This window comes from Clupea harengus, chromosome 22, assembly GCF_900700415.2.
Source record: "Clupea harengus chromosome 22, Ch_v2.0.2, whole genome shotgun sequence".
NCBI classification, from domain to species: Eukaryota; Metazoa; Chordata; class Actinopteri; order Clupeiformes; family Clupeidae; genus Clupea; species Clupea harengus.
The window spans coordinates 7,175,122-7,194,826 of record NC_045173.1 but is presented as its reverse complement, the minus strand read 5'-3'; the positions used below and the strand labels follow the sequence as shown (position 1 = coordinate 7,194,826).

At 43.4% G+C, this 19,705-nt stretch overlaps 1 long non-coding RNA gene across 1 annotated transcript; it reads left to right on the top strand.

Annotated features, from left to right (window-relative positions):
- Window positions 1–3,848: 3,848 nt before the first annotated feature.
- Window positions 3,849–14,629, top strand: LOC116218411. The gene is made up of 4 exons (XR_004162835.2): window positions 3,849–7,015; window positions 7,306–7,352; window positions 7,758–7,818; window positions 14,582–14,629. It is a non-coding gene; the product is annotated as an uncharacterized LOC116218411 (long non-coding RNA).
- Window positions 14,630–19,705: the final 5,076 nt, after the last annotated feature.

The following is a 19,705-nucleotide window of genomic DNA, read 5'->3' as shown; positions in this document are numbered from 1 at the left end:
AATCTACAGTGCCAACTGTCAACTCTTGCCAGCAGACCAGGTGCCGATTCTCATTGGCTCGCAGAAACTCGAAGGATCAAGTGAGCTGTTTTATGCACCAGTGCTGGTGAGTGGCAAGGTCACTTTGAGAGGAATGTTAGATTCTGGGTCCATGTCTTGTACACTCAGTGAAGAGGCAGAGAAGAAACTTCAAGCTGCTGGTGTTCTGCCCAGTGCTCAGCCTATCCCTGGTAATGTGGTGATTGTGGGCTGTGGTGGCAAGACGACCTACCCGAAGTGCTTCTATGACCTTGAAGTTGAAGTGTATGAATCAAAGTTCATTGTACCTACTCTAGTTGTTCCGGGCCAGAGAGATGATTTCATAATTGGCACTAACGTGATTAAGCCTGTTCTACGTGACATGAGAAAAAGAAAAGACTACTGGCGGCTCCTTTCCTCCAAGAACGATGACCCTGAATGTGACCGCTTTCTTGAGCTACTGAGCAGTGTGTCCAGGTGGGAGGGTCCAGGCGAGTGCGACAAAATTGGAACAGTGAAGCTTGCGTGTAGCGTTACACTCCTCCCGCAACAAGAGCACCTGGTGTGGGGGAGGCTGCCTGCCGATGTTCCTGTGTCCCCTGGGAGTACCATCATTGTTGAGCCGACTTCAGCACGCTCTGCCCCGAAGAACATTCTTGTTGGCAAACTTGTCACTGCTATGTGGGGTGATCGTTGGGTTCCGATGAAGATCCTCAACCCGACATTGGATCCCATCACACTACGTCGCAACGCGAAGATAGCTGATGTTTCCCCCTGTCTGGCAATGGAAGACTTGAACATCACCCAGGGAATGTGTCGTACTCAGGACGTAGCCCCTGTTCAAACGCTGTCGGGTAGCAAGCCCACTGATCCTATCCAGGCGTTGAAGGAGGCTGGTTTGGGCGATATTGACCTGGAGGGTTGTGAAGTTTCCCCCGTTGATAAGGCCAAGCTCGCCGCCCTACTCTTGGAGTATAGTGACATCTTCTCCAAAGACTCCCTTGACTGTGGGGAGGCCAAAGACTTTGTTCACAGAATCCACCTTTCAGATGACCGCCCTTTTCGACTTCCCTATCGACGTGTCCCACCAGCACACTATCACAAACTGAGACGGGTGCTGAATGAGATGGAGGAGCGCGAAATCATCAGGAAATCTGTTAGTGATTATGCCTCCCCTCTAGTCATGGTCTGGAAGAAAAATGGGGACCTGCGGATCTGCACAGACTTCAGGTGGTTGAATGCCAGAACCGTTAAAGATGCCCATCCTCTACCCCATCAGTCTGACTGCCTTGCTGCGCTTGGAGGAAATGCTCTTTTTAGCACAATGGACTTGACGTCTGGATTTTACAATGTTCCCCTCCATGAAGCTAGTAGGAAGTTCACTGCTTTTACTACGCCACTGGGGTTGTATGAATACAATCGTTTAGCCCAGGGCCTCTGTAACAGTCCTGCGTCCTTTATGAGGATGATGCTTAGCATTTTTGGTGATTTAAATTTTTCCAGTCTTTGTTATTTGGATGACCTGCTCGTCCTTGCCCCATCTGCTGACGTGCAACTGGACCGTTTGAGAGTTGTGTTCAGCCGTCTCCGGGCCAACAATCTCAAGCTTTCACAAAAGAAGTGCTACTTCCTGAGGCAGTCAGTTAAGTTTTTGGGACATATAGTAGACAGCAATGGGGTCTCTGTGGATTTGGAGAAGGTTGCTGTAATCTCGTCCTTTGCCAAGGGTGACTTGATGGAATCAGATGGCTGCACCCCGTCTCAGAAGAGGATAAGGTCATTTTTGGGCATGGTCTTATATTACCAGCATTTCATTCCCAATTGTTCTTCCATAACAAAACATCTGTTTAGTTTGACCACTGGCTGTAAGCGTAGGGGCAGAGCGCCTAAAGCTGGTAAAAGTGGCACTTTCCGCCGACTGGTTCCACAAGACTGGACGGCCGCATGTGACAAGGCCTTTGATGACCTGAAGTCTGCATTGGTTGAGTGTGTGGCCCTTGCCCATCCTGATTTTGAGAAGCCTTTTATCCTCTGCACTGATGCATCTCTTGACGGCATAGGCGCTGTTCTCTCACAAGTCCAGGATGGTGAAGACAGAGCAAGACCAGTGGCGTTTGCGAGCAAGTCGCTCAGCCGTTGCCAAGCCAACTACCCAGCACACAGACTAGAATTTCTGGCACTGAAATGGGCAGTGTGTGATAAGTTCAGCCACTGGCTCAAAGGCAGCCAGTTCACGGTATGGACTGATAACAATCCACTCACGTACATCATGACAAAGCCCAAGCTGGACGCCTGTGAACAGCGCTGGGTCGCTAAATTGGCCCCATATAACTTCAAGATCAAGCATGTTCCAGGCAGATTGAACGTTGTTGCTGATGCACTGAGCAGGGACCCTTTTGTCAAGCCGATGAGCCAGCGCCTGCTTTCAGAGCCATACAGCCGTCTGATAGAGTGTGCAAAGGATCTTGGAGACGGATTCATCCAAGACGTCTTCCGCTTGACTAGTCAGCCACAGGCACTCAGCTCCATGGATGTGTCTCCAGCCAGCTCTCGCGCGTCTCTCTCAGAACATGAGGTGTCTACACTGCTGGACAGCCACAGTGACTGGGGGTCTGCCTCACGGCTCAGAGCTATGTCCGTGGCAGAACATTTGTCTGATGTTGTCCCTGTTGGCCAGCCTGCTCTGCCTGTTTTGTCCTTGCAAGACCTGCAGACGCACCAGCATCATGAACCGAACATCGCAGCTGTCATCCCTTACGTTGAGCGGAGAAAGAGACCGTCATTCCGCGAGCGATGCAGAGAGAGCCAGCCCACTCGACAGCTGCTTAGACAATGGGACAGACTAGTTTTGCGAAACAGTGTGCTGTATAGAATCTGTAAAGACCCCCTGACCAACCGCAGGCGTTTTCAGTATGTCTTGCCTGAAGCTCTGGCTGGAGTCCATGATCATGCCGGCCATCAGGGTCAGGCTCGCACAGTCCACCGCGTACGTCAGAGATTCTTCTGGCATGACATGGAGAGGGAGGTCCGTGACTACGTCAGAAAGTGTGGCAGGTGTGTCCTGAGCAAGACGCCTGAGCCTGCTGCTCGAGCTCCATTAGAGAACATAAAGACCACTGCCCCGCTCGAACTCGTCTGCATCGACTTCTGGTCTGCAGAAGATCATAACAACAAGTCTGTGGATGTCCTCGTGATCACGGACCACTTCACAAAGCTAGCCCAAGCGTTTCCCTGTCGGGACCAGACAGCAAAAAAAGTGGCGCTGTGGGACAAGTTTTTCTGTGTCTATGGTTTCCCTGACCGCATCCACTCTGACCAGGGGACGAGCTTTGAGAGTGAGCTGATTGCGGAGCTTCTCCGACTTGCTGGCGTCTCAAAGTCTCACACCACCCCCTACCATCCTATGGGGAATGGTGGGACCGAGAGGTTCAACAGGACGTTAGGTAGCATGCTCCGCTCCTTGCCTCCGAGACAGAAGCTCAAGTGGCCTCAGATGATCCAGACCATGACATTCGTCTATAATTGCACCTCCCATGAGACAACTGGCTTTGCTCCCTTTTATCTGATGTTTGGACGTGTACCGCGTCTGCCAGTGGACCTGATGTTTCAGAGTGTTTTGTCAGACGACACAGTGTGTGGGGCCACGGGGCCATCTTGTGGTTTTTTAAGGAATCGCATTTGAGAAAACTCTGGCCGAGTTACGACTGCTATTTCGAGTTCGGAAAGTCTTCTGAAGTTCAGAGCAAATCCCAGATGAGAAAACTTTCATGAATGCCAAATGTTGTCCTAAATCCAATTCAGAAGAAATTCCTCTTAAATTCTTCTTAACTGCGTTCGAGAATGAGGCCCATTGTATTTACATACTCCAGTCACTAGCATTGGGTTGTCCTCGCCTACACATTTCAAGATTTGTCTATACGTTCACAGACCTATGCACACATTTACAGATGTATCTACACATTCAGAGGCAAATCTTTAAGTCACTTCGACTTTGCATACCAGGCAGGAAGTGAAATATTTTGAGTTGGCTTGACAGAATGAAGAGGGTTGAAGAGAGATGGTGTGATAATGGACTCTAATGGGCTTCAAACTTGAGTTATTTCTTGATGAGGGCTTCGCCAGCAAACAAGACAATAAACGCAGAGATGTTTCGAAAATAATTAACTACTGTTTTATAGTTGCTGCCTGAAAGATTAGCCTATTCGGTTCATTTACAGGCAGCTGTTGTAGCTTTTCTCATCTGAAAAAGTGTGACTTACCATTTATTGCCGTGCTTAGTCTCAAGTCCCATGAGCGCAGGCAGCAGATTGCCCATATGCCGCATTTACCAGTTCAGCCATGAGAAATGAGCATGAGAAGAGTGCATCGGTCTTGTAACAGAGAGATAGGTCAGCGGCCCGCCTAACTGTTATGTTTTCATGTTTAAAATAAGGCCAGGTGATTTTCCAGTGGTGTGATAGTAGCTAAAATAGTCCATGGTAACTTACGAATTCGTAGCTTGTCTGGAATTGGCAACAGGTGAAGGGAAGGTAAAGTTAGTTCCATTAGGTCCAACTTGATCATGTAGCCCATCTGAACTTCAAACCATGTTGAATTTCTAAATCTAAGACACTAGGAACGAGTTCTAATCTACTTTGTTCTATATATATGTATTTGAAAAGCAGGATGGTAGGCTACCAGCTGAGAATTGAAAATGCTTCTGTGACTGAGTTACCAAGACACTAGGCCTACTTACCAACTTACCAAGTGTCCTACTGGAACCTGATTATATCAATTTATACAGCTGTAGAAGTACATTAATTAAAGTCCCAGTGACCTATATTCACAATGCTACATTAGCTATAATACTATCCACACTGCAGTGCACCTAGTGTCTGTCTGGTTGTACTAGGTCATAACCATGTGGGATGTGTTTTAACTGCTTTTGACCTTTTGTGAAGCTTTGTGAAGTATGTTCCTCAAGGGCACGGTAGATGTTTTAACACAGACGCATTGCACTCAGGATATGAGTGTAGCCTCTTATGTTTCACTTTATTACTCACTAAACACCTAATGCCAGAAGGCGCAAAGCAGATGTCACTACCTACAACCCCTCCAGTGAATTCTGAGACCAAAGTAGGTCCCATGTTCAGCACATAATGATGAGACTAAGTAAACAAAGGGCTGTAAGCTGTCTGTTCAAAATGACCTATGGAAAAGGCTACGTGTTTTGACCTCAAAAGGTCAGGGAGGCAAAATAGATGTATTTGATTATTTGTTAAAAATATCTATATAAAATCATGGCGCAGCACTGTGTGCGAGGAGGACTTTTAATGGAAGCACAGGACATTTGTGCAAGCAACAGTTTATCTGAGTGAAAACCAACAGTTTTGAGCAGAAGCAGAGTACATTTGCACGTGAACGGGGGCTATTTGTGAGACAGGGAAGGTTTTTACCACTGTGGTAAAAACTTTCAGGCAACATTATTCATGGCACCGGGGAAAGTTACATGCACCACAAGGGTCAAGCAACAAATCCAAAGCTCTGTGGGGGAAGGCCCCTTCTTATTACAGACTCTTCTCTACTGTGAATGTTTTTTTGAACATTTTTGTAATTTTGTCAAAATTTCTTTCATTAGATGTCTCAGGCATGTGCCCGTGCCACATATAGCCTTAGCCCACGGCTAGTGTGCGTGTTTATGTCCCTGCCATATTTTGATCTTCTGTTGCAGATTAATCATTCGGGGATTAGAAACTAAATTTTAATACAAAATTTAGAGGCAACACCAGAGTCATTGCAAAAATTCTGTTGGGGATTACTCAGTATTACCAACCAATTACATCAACATCTTACTCCAATTATATCATTTAAAAAGTGGGAATTTACCATATATAAAAACATCGGCATAACCAATGTTACAGAGAAACCGATTTAAAGTGTAGGGAACAGGGAAATGAAAGTCATTACTAATAAAACAGGAACCACTGCGTGTCACAAGTGAGCCAGCAAACAGACGCACAGTGTCTGTGGTGAAACCACATGTCTGCTTGCAATGGTTGAGACTCTGGGGGCAATCTGTGTTGTCTGTTAGAAGCACTTGGATCTCCAGACAAACTAGCAGCACTCACAGGTACAGTGTAAGAATAACTATCCTGTCTCCCCTTGTCTGTTGTTCTGTGCTGATATATTCCCTTTTCTAAACCTTATTTTCTCTCATTCACCCACAACCTACTCGCATGTCATATTGCTACCCACTTCTTTGCATTGTTCAACGGTTTACTTAGTCAATGTGTGTCTCAGTGGATGGCTTACTGACATCAGAGAGGTTAGGAAAGTGGAGTGTTAGTATGCCAGAAACCTCTTCATCATTCGGAAACTAATCCCTATTGCAATTTGAGCTCTGCCAGTTTGGATGACTTGTGGACTATATCATGTTACACACAAACTCAAAGACAAGTGCTTCTGTGAAAGAACAGGTATTTTTTACATGAACTTCATCTGGATGGGAATGTTGCTGATTGTTCATATGTAAGTTACTTTTTTCTGTGCATGTGTGAACTAGAGCCACAGCGGAGTCTATACTAGTATTGTACTACTACTGATGCATCTACTGATGTATTAAGTGTCCAGCACATTTAAGGTATGCATGCTCTCATCGCTAAATGGAATGTTTTGCCGAAAACAGTAAATGTGGTTTGTGGTATGGGGCAAATATGTAAAGTGACGCAGATGGGTATTTCTCTGACAAGAAAGCTCTAAAGTGAGAAAAAAAACATTGTAAGTAAGGCACTGATTCATCTAGTATTCTCAAACCTCTGTGTGGTTAGTGGTCTTAAAATGAGTTAGTGATCTAGTTATAGTGGGACTGATGAGTGTGTGTGTGTGTGTGTGTGTGTGTAGTAACAGATGGGTTCTCTGTCCACTGAGCTGGAGTTCTATACCATAGTGTTTTCTTTGATGGTCTTCAGCCTATTCACACTGGTCGGAGTTATAGAGGAAAACTGCACATACTCCACAGGTGAGAGTTTGTACACACATATCCACAAGTTATTATTCTCAAAATAAATCATATATGGCAATACATCTTAGACTATCATGCATCAAAATCCTGTTGCCTTGCATGTCCTGTGTGCATAAAAGCCAAGTACAAATAACCAAATGTTTATGTGTACTCGGACACGGAGTCTATTTTCCTGTCTGACGAGTTAAATCGTCATAAAGCTGTAGCCAAACCCCATTTGTTTGATCAGGTTTATATGATACCATATGATAGTCTCTCTTCCCTCCGGTTTCTCTTTCCCCACACAGACCACTGTGAGCACCTGTGTGAGGAGCCAGTGCAGGTGTGAGCTACTGTAGGTGAAGCATGGGGTGGGGCTTTCTTGGTCATTGTTCCTGTGTTAGCGACCTGTGTTAGCGTTCTGTGTTGCTGGTGGCATAACCTGGACTGCTCCCAGTGCTCATGAATGGGGGGGGGGGCACAATGTGTATGTGTGGTTTGCACAATTAGGGAGTTGTTGGAGTCTATATGCTTAAGACAACATGTGTACAGTATGTGTACCCGTGGCAGAGCTGTTTTATTTCTGTTGCTTTTATCTTTGGGTGTGACGTAGTTGATTGTCCTTGAGTATGGGAGTAGTAAGTGTACTTTGGCTGTAGATCACGTACCACACCACAAAGCAGTTGACGCAGTGTTAGGAACAAGACACAGACATATCCTTTACTAGCTATATCCTTAATATGTCTCTCATTCATTATAGGGGAAAGCTTCAGGACTGGAACTGCAATAAGCTGACTACCAAATAATTGACTACCATTCAGGTATGTTTCTGTGCCCTTTTGTGTATGTATGTTTGGTCTTGGATGTCTGTGAATCTGTATGTGCTTGTCATGCCTCCACTAACAACTTCTACAGGTGTGGAATAAATTCTACCTGCACCTGCATCCTGTCAACATGACGGAATCATTACAGCGCTGATCATGTGGTGTTTCTATGTGACTATAACACTTACTCTATTCACACTCATACATACACACCCAGGTAAAAAAAAAGTACACTGAAGTACACCTAAAGTATACTTCCATGCACTCATGATTAGTGAACTAAAAGTGTGCTATTTTTGAATACTAATTATGTACTTAGTATACTAATCATATATCATTAGTGCTACTTAAGATGAAGACCTTTTAAGACACCATTAAGATGCACTTAAATATACTTAAGTACATCTTTTTTGACTAATTCTGTACTTTATATAAATGTACTTGATTTCACCTTAGAGTATATTTGAATCTTTTATAAGTTAAATATCTTTATAATGTGATACCCACACATTCTGATTGAATTATAAATATATTTCCTATATACTATAGTGAATTCAAATACACTCCAAGCTGAAACAAAGTACAGTTCAGTACAGAACTAGTGTAAAGTTATATATAAGTATATCTTTAATAGCACTAACGACATCTCAATAGTATACTAAGTACATAAATAGTACTCTAAAATGGCACACCTTTAGTACATTTACCACAAGTGCATGCAAGTACAAGTTCAAGTAGTTCAAGTATTTATTTGTCAGATGCACAGAAAAACAGAGTCAGACTGGGCACTGAAATTCTTAGGACAAGACACCGCACAACAACCTACCATAGCATAGCATAACATAAAATAACATAGCATAACATATAAGTACTCTGAACATAAATTACACATACAATAAACAAAGCAGTGTGCATAGTGAGGGCGATCTGTAGACCTATTGGACCGGTATGCAAACTGCATAGGGTCCAGGGTGGGAGACAGCAAGGAGCAGATAAATGATTTAACTAGCCGCTCGAAGCACTTCATTATGACAGAGGTCAGTGCTACCGGGCGATAGTCATTCATGCAGATGGCCTTGGTCTTCTTGGGCACAGGGACGATGTTGGTCCTTTTGAAGCAGGTGGGGAGTACAGACATGCTGAGGGAGAGGTTAAAGATGTCGCTGAAGACCCCTGCTAGCTGGTCAGCGCAACCCCTGAGGGCCCTACCTGATATGCCATCTGGGCCAGGTGCCTTGCGAGGGTTGATCTTTTTGAAGCAGTGCCTCACCTCAGCTACAGTTAATGTAGGCACACCACTGGCTAGGCCTTCAGGTAACTCCACTGCAGGGGGGTCACTGTCCCTCTCAAAGCGAGCGTAAAAGGCATTCAGCTCGTCTGGATGTAGGACAGAGGACTGGATCTCACTGTAACTCCTCCCTTTATAGTCAGTGATGGCTCTTAGTCTATTCCACATGTGCCTGGGGTCAGAGCCATAGTAACTGGACTCCACCTTAGTTCTGTAAGCCCTCTTTGCTGCTTTGATGGCCTTCAAAAGGTTGTATCTGGCCTTTCCAGTACAGATCAGGATCCCCGGAGTTAAAGGCCGCAGACCGGGCTCTCAGGTTGGCCTGGACCGTGGCGTCAACCCAGGGCTTCTGATTGGGGAAAGACATCATCGATGCAGTGTTGGATGTAGCTGGAAACAGTATCCGTATATTCATTTATGTCCCCATCTGCTGCCTCCCGAAACATCAGCCAGTCAGTGGTGTCAAAACAGTCCTGGAGAGTAGCCACACTCTCGTCACTCCATTGATGGTCTGTCCTCGCAACAGGTCTGACCTGTTTGAGCTTTTGCCTATATGCGGGGAGGAGAAGAATGGAGCTGTGGTCAGCCTTTCCAAAAGCAGGACGGTGGAGGGGTTTAACTGTCCCGGAATGCTGTATAACAGTGGTGGAGGGTCTGGTCTCCACGTGTGAAGAAGTCTATGTGCTGATGGTATTTAGGCATGACTTTCTTCATGTTGGCTCTGTTGAAATCTCCAACAACAATGAAGGCTGCCTCCGGGTGCACATTCTCCAGACCATTTATAATCCCATACAGTTCATCCAAAGCAGTAGCCTTATCAGCCTAGGGGGGGATGTAGACTACACTAACAATGACTGCAGTAAACTCCCGTGGTAGATAGAAGGGTCTGATTTTTACAGTTAGAAGCTCAAGGACCGGAGAGCATTGAGATGCTAGAACTGCTATATCCGTAGCCCATAGAAAGTTAACCACAACACTGCCCCTGTGCTTGCCTGAATCAGCTGTTCTGTCCTGACGGTATATGCTGAATCCCGACGGTGTAACTGCCGTATCGGAGATCTCCGGGACGAGCCACGTCTCGACGAATGCCAATACACAGCAGTTCCTGATGTCCCGTTGGAATTTGATACGTGCATTAAGTTCATCCATGGCAACCCTGTATACTTAAATTATCTGGGCTGTTTTATTAGGGTACCCTGTTATTATTATTTTACTACACTCCTATAAGGACCCAGTATAATTACCATATCAAACTTATGACAAGTCACCCAAGTAAAAAATTTAATTAATAAATATTAACAAATATTTTAAAATATATGCTAAATTATTTGCAGGAGCTAATGGACAGAAAGCAATAAATATGTTACTCCAGTAAAACATCACCAGAAACCAGTGCTTCTGTCCGCCATGTTTTTGAAAAATGTGAAACATTTGGAATCACGGCATTGCATCATGAGATGCAGTAGCTGACAAAGTGAGCTCTGGCTGTGTTGAAAATCCACTACAACTGAACTTCATAATAGCATAGGCCCATGAAAATGCTTTCAAAATGAATTTAGGCTATATTCCAAGTATTCAAAGCATGAGTGAAATAACTAATAAAATACTTCTTGATATGTTTGGGGTAGTATATTTTATCTGAATATACTAAATATCAATTTAAGTATTAGTGCTAAAAGGTGTACTTATATTAAGTACACTGAAGTACTATTGGGGTAGACTGTAAGGTAGGGTGATCATATTTGAGTTTGTGAAAAAGAGGACACTTCGTCGCGGGGGGGCGTGGTAGTGTATAGCATACAGATGACCCCGCCCCCTCCCCCCGCAACGAAGTTTTGACATATTTTTCACATGCAGATGACCCTGCCCCCCCCCCCCCCCGCGACAAAATGTTTTACACATGCAGATGTCATGTGCTGTTGTAAACGATGCAACTAGTGGAAGCGGCAAGGTGCTCAGTGTTGCCAGATTGGAAATAGCGAAGTATCGTACCAAATGCTCAAAATGTCGTCTTTGGAGGATAATTACCGTGCAACTGGCAACACTGAGAGGGCAGTCGACCAATGACAGTTCTGTCTACAGTCAGACCTCGTGCAAGAAGGTGGAACGTAAGGGAGATACCCCTTCCAAAACTTGTAAGGGCGTAAAACTAGTTTGTGAAGGACCCAGAGAACCACAAATATCCGACGAGGCAAAATCCCGGACGTGTTTGAAATCCCTGCCGGAGGCATTTTTTAGGTCTCAAAAAGATGTCCGGATAAAAGAGGACGTCTGGTCACCCTACAAGGTATATTTATATATATAGATAGAGAGATAGATAGATATTCATTCATATATATAATTCTTCATATCATTTCATTTTATTGAGCAAAGCTGCTATTCATTACTAGTTGAGGTGATCTTAGGGTGAGTCTCATTATACACGAATACTTCGCCATTTCCAATCTGGCAACACTGAGCATCCTGCCGCTTCCACTAGTTGCATTGTTTACAACAGCACATGACATCTGCATGTGTAAAATATGTCAACATTTCGTCACGGAGGGAGGGGGCAGGATCATCTGCATGTGACAAATATGTCAAAACTTTGTTTCAGGCTTACAGTAGCATACAGTTCTGAAAGGTCAATGGGGACGTTCGTCTAACCTTTCCCTGCAATATTCAAATATATCACTCCGTACCTGTATGTCTGACCTAGCAAGTATTTTAAAAAGCACTTATCTTTGCTGGTCGGCCTCCTACCCTCATTTCGCTTGCAATCTCACAGCGCAACTGAGCAGTCAAGTGCAAGCTACAGCATGGACACCATGGGGTTGGAGGTGAGGATGGAGAAATATATTTCTGTCTACTCCGTTCAGCCTTTTTAAAGATAGCTTGAATGCAGCAACTGTGCGGGCTACTTGATAGTAATGTGTGACCTTTAACACAGCCTACTGATTCAGGGTCAGATAACTTCCCAAGGGACACTCCACTCTTCGTTCTCAGGATGTCTTGTCTCACGATTGGGGAAAGCCTCTGCAGTCTATCGACTCATTTTGAATCTACACGGTGCATCTGGATTTAGCTCTTGTGCTAATGTCAATGAAAAGATAGGCAACAGCATATTCCTTCGGCTCTTCATGCTAGTTTGCTTCAGCTAGTTGGACAGGTTGTAGATCTTGAAAGTCAGGTTACACTCAGCCACGGTGCTCTTAACTTTGGTGAGTTTAGCATAGAGCCTCGGAAGTGCCAGAATGCAGAAAATAATTATCTTGTAGCACAAGTTATTACACACGCAGGGCGCATTGTGCAGGCATCTTAAAGCAGCACAACAGGAATTACTAATCGCTAACGAGATGCTAGCGGCGAAACCTGTTGAAATGTGCTTACTTTGACACTATGACAAACTAGTGAGTCAACAACTTTCCTAACACAGTCAAACATCAAGCAAGTGCAACACAAGACAAAGCAAGACCGCAAATAAGTTACTTACTAGTCCAGCAGAGAGTAGTACTCAGGCGGCTTCCAGAAACTTACATGGCGCAGTAATATGCCAGATGGTCCTGGTATGGCAATGGCACAGAGGCCATTCTCCAAATTAAACGTCATTTAAGCTGTTATTTTAAGGTAAAATTGCTAACCCTAACCCTAAAGTACAATTGCTACATACTGTTACTTTAAGGTGTCTGCCCCAAAATTGATTAATAGGCTACTGTACTTTATTTGATCCCAAAACGTTTATTATCAAAGTTCAAAAGTTCAAAGTACTTTATTTGTCATTGTCACAAAAACAACGAGACAGTAGAGGCAGCAACAGACAGCTAAAAATTTAAATTGCTGTGGACATTAACTGCCACAGCTAAATAATAATAAATAACAATCAATGAATAGATAAATAAATATCCCTGAGTAAATTAAAAAAAAAAAGAAAAAAAAAAAAAATATATACATTGAGGTGCATCAATAGTTGCAGGGTGGAGTGTTAAGAGTGCAGTCTATGAGGGCGGGCCGGGGGGGAGGTGGGTTGGTTTTGGGTGAGCTGTTGAGAAGCCTTATTGCACGAGGGTAAAAGCTCTTTGCCATTCTGGAGGTGCGCGCTTTTGTTGATCTGAACCTTTTCCCTGACGGGAGTAGCGGGAACAGATAATGGGCAGGGTGGGAAGGGTCTGTGAGGATGCGATTTGAACGTTATGTAACGTTATTATGTAACGTTTCCTCTAACACCTGATTCAAACTTGGGTTGGATGTGCAAACGTTCTCTAGTTTTTCTACCAGAAGGTATATATTCAAGGTCACTACCAAGTGTGCAACATAATGCTAAAGAGAGAATAATAACGGTGCAAACCCATGACAGCGACGCGATACGCTTCCATCACTTTGAGTGGGCGTGTTGTAACGTGTGGAAATAGCATTTTGAAACTGTCAGAGACGACACCAAACATTCTGATTGGCCGCTGCGGGAAAAATCGCTCCTCATTTGCATAGGATTCAACATTTTTCAACTTTTATCAGTCGCGTCGCCCCAAAAAGGTGGTCTACGTCACAATGGATTGGCTCCCGTTGAAATGCATGGGATTAGAATATCGCGTCGCTCGTAACGGTGTCATGGGTTTCCACCGTTAGCCCAAAAAATACTCTATTTGCAGAAAATGAAATATACAATTTTGAGTGCTCCATAGTGAAAGCTATGTGACAGAGCTACCCTTACCAAAATTAAGAATTGTTGCATAACATGTTGTTTTGCGTATTTTGATTAGCAAGACTTACTTTCTTAGAAAGAAAATGTTTGAAATTTGCTCTTTTATTTTATCTTATTTCAGTAGCCATGGAGGTTCCGGAAATTTAGATTAAGGTGCAGTGCGATGTAGGTGCATCTTTGTACTAAGACCTCACACCATTACTATGATGTTGTTTGTATTTTCTGTTTATTTATTCTCTTAATCTATGATTTGTTTTTCTCCAAGTTCGAATGGCAGTCACTACACCTTCCAAATGAATGATCTTTATAGTAAATATAGATAACAATCATGTTTGTCCGTGACTTCAGCACTCAGCTGTAAAGATCCCATGTAATTACATTGGCCATTATAACATCCACAAGTTATTATTCATGTGTAGACCCATGTCAAACTTTGAAGATCTTCCTTTGGCTAATCATGCACACTTTTTGTTTCTAGGTACAGCGTCCCTGCTGTGTGGGTGTATGTGCATGTGTGTGTGTGTACGTTTGTGTATTTGTATGTGTTATGGAGCTGCCTTTCACCAAGTTTGAGTTGGTCTTCATCTTCATCGCATTCTTTGTGTTCTCCATGTTCACCATTGCTGTAATATGCCAGTTTACGTTGAGGAAAGAAGGTGTGTAGTTTCAAAAACAAAAAATTCCACTACATACTCACATGTGCATATAGCCATGAATGAAGTAGTCATGCCATATCTTCCAGAGATTTCAAACTCAAAGTTTTTGGTAAGTAAAGAGTATATATTGTTTTTCAGAGCCATATCTGAGTGAGGAGTTTTCAAAGGCGCATCTGAAGAGCAGGAGAAAGAAGACGAAAACGAAAGCAGACAGCGAGGAAACAACTGCTTCCACAACTACAATGAGCATCCTGATCCATCTGCCACCCACCCACTGTGGAAAAGACTAACCGCACAGAAACATTTCACCGCGCTAGCTCCTCAGACGCCAGGCTCAGATGAATGATGTCTGAACTTGAAGTTGCACAGAAGTCTCTACAAATGTGGCTGCATGTGCTCCTGACTTCAACAGGTGTTCGTACCAGAGAAACGTACTTTTAACTACTATATGACAACTTTTCAAGACCATAACAATATGTAGTCTTTGGGGTAAGGAACACATGCAGCTTAAAACAAATGGATACTTGAATGACCTAATTTGTCTACTGGATTTTTCCAGCTGAATGCCGTTGATATTCAATGTATGATACTGTGAATTATAAGTATTAAATATCTTTATTCCTGTGATACTCTGAAATTCCTGCCTGTTAGCAGCCATACATACATATGTGCTCAGGAATGAGGATTCTTTGGAAAATGTCCTATCATTGCCAAGTTAGTATCCTTTTTAGCTTATAGAATGGAAAATCGTGAACCAATAAAGATCTATGGTCTGTTCGCATGAAACCTTATGAAAGTAGGCCATGGACAGGACAACAAATATTTGCTAACTGTGTGAGAGGTGGGCCACACAGGGTAAGTGTGCCATTCTTGGTAAAAAAAATACCAAGCTGAGAAATGTAGCTTATTCTGAGTCACGTTCAAATGAATATGGTTCTATTTCTGTGTATCCTAAATCAGGCCCTGATAAATGAACAAATCAAATGTCTGATTAAAAAAAAGATTTATGGAGACAGTATTACCCCAAGGGAAGTTGTAACAACTACTTTCAACCCCCATGGAGATAATTGCACATCCACGGTTTCCCCTCATTATTGAAACCTTAACAGCAGTCTGCTGTGGTGAACCCAAACTTTTTCCAGATTTCATTCTTTTTTTTTGTACATCTGAAGAGGGAAACTTATCCAAAACATTATTTTTCTTAGAGAAGATACAATTTGCATTTTACCTCTTTACCTGCCTCTCCACCTACCTATACATTGCTGGAATGCAATGCTGGCCATTCCAGTGCATCAATTTCTTCAAAGATGACCAGGAGGTGGCAATGTTTCTAAGCAAGGGACATTTTCAGTCGAATTGTTAACATTCCACCTGAAGTTGTTTCACAGCCAACGAATAAGATACAGATTTAGTTTGACATGTGGGTTGAATCTGTTTTGCTGGAAATGCAGACACTGGTTTAAATCTGTTGTTGCTAGAGGTGGGAGATCTGTTTTGAGTGATGCATTGTAGGTTGTGGATCAGATTTTAATAGCATAGTAGGGGGTTGCAGAACTTCCTGACTGAGGGATTGAAAGAGTTGTAAACTCTGGCCCATGAGCAGGAAGGGGGTGGAGCTGTTATCTCGGTCACAGGAGGCGAGGAGGCTGGTCACCCCTTATCTCTCTCAGGACATTACAACCTGGAAGTGAACCCTCATCACTTCCTGCTTCCTCCTCTTGACCAGCAATAACGTGCCTTTATAACCCAATGGACTTGGCAATAAGTATAACACCTATAAACTTTATGTTAGGCTATCATTAGATACACAAAACATACACATTGCCAGAGGGGGAAAGAACAATAAAACTGAAGGAAGAAAGGACCTGTGCAAAAGAATGGTAGAGGTACAGGTATGTGTCAATGCAATTGGGAGAAATCAACCAAAGCCAGCATTACAGTCTATTAGTCTTGAACTAGATGGCATCATCTGTGTATGTGTGTGTGGCACATATTGTCTATGTTCAAGGATTACATCTACTGAATTTTAACTGACAATTTCTAACTTGTCAGATAGATAAACAGAGAGATTCTGTTTTGCAACACTTGCTCCACCGATGACTAGTCTTGAGGCCTCTTTGGCTAGAATGTGGTATTAAACCCCTTAATTGAACCAAAGAATGGGAGGGGGGCTGTTTAGGTGTCACATTTTATGGTCTGTGGTCCACTCCATTTTCAACACCACTGACCTAAATTCTTACCCGTGTCCAGAAACCAATGAATGATGATCAAGGCCAATTCAGATCAAGGGAATACATGTAACATGTATGTTGTGTGCTGTTTATGCGTGTGTATATAACAGCTGTCGTGTGCTGTGTATGTGTGTGTATGTGAGCCAGAGACCTTTGCTCTTGAGCAGTAGGGTTATTGGAGCAAGCAGGTTAATCTCTGTAATGACGTCTAATCCCAGAGAAGGCAAACATTACAAGACTTCATATGTCAAAGCCACAAATGTATAGCTAACATCTTATTTCATCACTCTACGAAGTAAAGATATGAGACACAAAATGTGACGTGTGTAGTTCTCTGTCTCTCAGAAAAACAACGTAACAAATAAAGGGGATTGAGTGTATAGGTACTAGTAGCCATGGATACCAGGTGGTGAATGACAATGGTGGCAAATTAGCATATTTAAATGTGAGAAATAAAAGAGGACACAAAAGGGTAACAATGTATGTTAACATGAAGCTTTTAGACAGTTACTGCATTAGAATCTCTCATTCTCCCTCTCTCTAACACACACATACACACACACACTAAAACACACACAAAGACACCAGATCCACGAGGAATGTGTGAAATGTGTGAAGTTAGGGTAGAACATTTCTGCAAACATTATAAAGCAGTAAATAACCTCTCTGAGAGCAGTATCTCTCTGTCACACACAGACATCCTCACACAGAAACAGAGAGACACACACACACACACACACACACACAAACACAGACAGACAGACAGACATAGAGGCAGCAGACAGACCTAGAACCAGACACACAGAAGACAGAAACTCATTTGTGCGCCCATCTAAGTAACAAAAGGGACTCATAGACCCATAATAAGCACACAGGCTCACCCTTCTGTCTGTCCTGGCCTCCCTCTCCACCAGGCCACATAGTGCTCAGACACTCAGGGGGTTAAGTGCAGATTCTGGGCTGTAAGCATTAGACTGGTGGTGTGTGATCCATTAGCTGCCTGCTGGGCTTGTAATCCTGCATAGAAAATAAATGAATGTGTGTGTGTCTGTGTGTGTGTGTGTGTGCGTGTGCTTGTGTGTGTGTCTTCAAATATGGAATGCCCTTCTACCTTAATCCCTGACCCTTCTGTAAAAAAAAGTTTAAAAAAGATGAATGCAGATCTCATTCCCTACACTGTAATGTATGAGCCAAGATACGTCTAAACTCCATATTGGTTTAATCACAGGTTTAAGAGTTGGAGCTTCTGCTGTAGATACAACAAACTCCAGTCATTGAAATACCTGAATAAGCATTTGTTTTACAAGAAAACACTGGAGTCTTATCTGCCAACGGGCACCCGCTTGTTATGAGACAAATGTTTATATTTCAGGTACTTGCTGAAAAATGTCTTAATGGTTTATTCATCAAACTCAGTCTAACAGGCTCTAATGACAAACTGCCCTCATTATCCTGCACACCTGCCGTGCTGGACGTCACTGCAGTCTGAAGATGCCAATCAGAGCAGTAACACTCCAACAATGACCACATCAACAATGGTGGCTTCATACAATAACATAGAACCGAACAGAAGGTATATACGTGTATTTCACTTCTCCAATGGCATTCGAACATACACAAATACACACATCACATGGCTTTCCACTCACACTTAAGCAGTCTAAGAGCTTAGACTAACTCTCTCACTGGCATTCTTTCAGTGCTGAGTGGGTTTACATATTCTCTCTTTCTCTGACATACAAACATATATGCACACACACCCGCACTATTTGTTAGTCTGTATGGCAGGTTTTGTGGAGAATTAGCATAGTATGCTAGTTTTACTCATTGTCTTATAGTGGGTCCTAATTAGTCTATTCACAACTTGTGCACATTAGTGTGTGTACAAAACATAAAGTCACTTACCTGCAGTCTTTCTCTATTCCAGATAAACACACCCACACACTATCAGTTTCGCTGAGACTGAATCATTCATGGACAGCAAGACCATGTGATTATATGGGCAAAACATTAGGCTAAACATTTTTTACTACACTTGTAGAAATAGTTGTGTGTGTGTGTCTGTGTGTGTGTGTGTGTGTGTGTGTGTGTGTCTGTATTTGGTTGTACAGTTGGTATGTTAGTATGTCAGTGAATACAGGATGGGTGTGGATTAACATTTATACTCAGACTTTAGTTCATTAAGTCAACAAATGTGAACCAGCTCTTTGGACTGGTTATGTGTGTCTATATATATTTTTTGTGTGTGTGAGAGAGAGAGAGAGAGAGAGAGAGAGAGAGAGAGTCCAGATGTTCACTCCCAACCATCATCACCACCAGAGTAGCCTGGATAGCCCCTGTGGTTCACACACACGCACGCTGACCGACACACACGCGCGCACACACACACGCACAAACACACGCACACACAGACACACACGCGCACACACACATACACAGGAGTGTAGTGGATCACAAAAGGCATCACCTCATTAGCTGAAAGTGTTCAAGTGTTCACAGATGCACCAACAACAGCCATCACTTAACAGCCACTTAACATCTCACAGGTGAATAAAGGACCAAAGCACACCCACACACATGCAGAGAGAGAGGGACTGAATTTGAGTAAGAAGGAGGCTCCAAAAGTCCTAAAGGCCAAAAAGCATGCAGACACACACTACACAATCCTCATGGAGACACATAAGGAACAGCCATTTGGGTGGGGGAGTAGAGAGTAAGCTTCCTGCTCTATTGCCTGCTACATGTGGGGTCAATATGTGCAATGCAAAGTGTCTCTCTCTCTCTCACTGTGTGTGTGTGTCTGTGTGTGTGTGCGTGTGTGTGTGTGTGTGTGTGTGTGTGTGTGTGTGTGTGTGTGTGTGTGTGTGTGTGTGTGTGTGTGAGTGAATGAATGGGGGGTATTTTACATACCCCTCCCTGTCTCTGCCTCTTCTTCCCCTCCTACCTCTCTCCCTCCCTCTTCAGTGGTATTTAAAGAGGGGGGAAAACGGCTTTGTCCACTCTGGTCTTTCATACTCAGTTTGGGTCATCT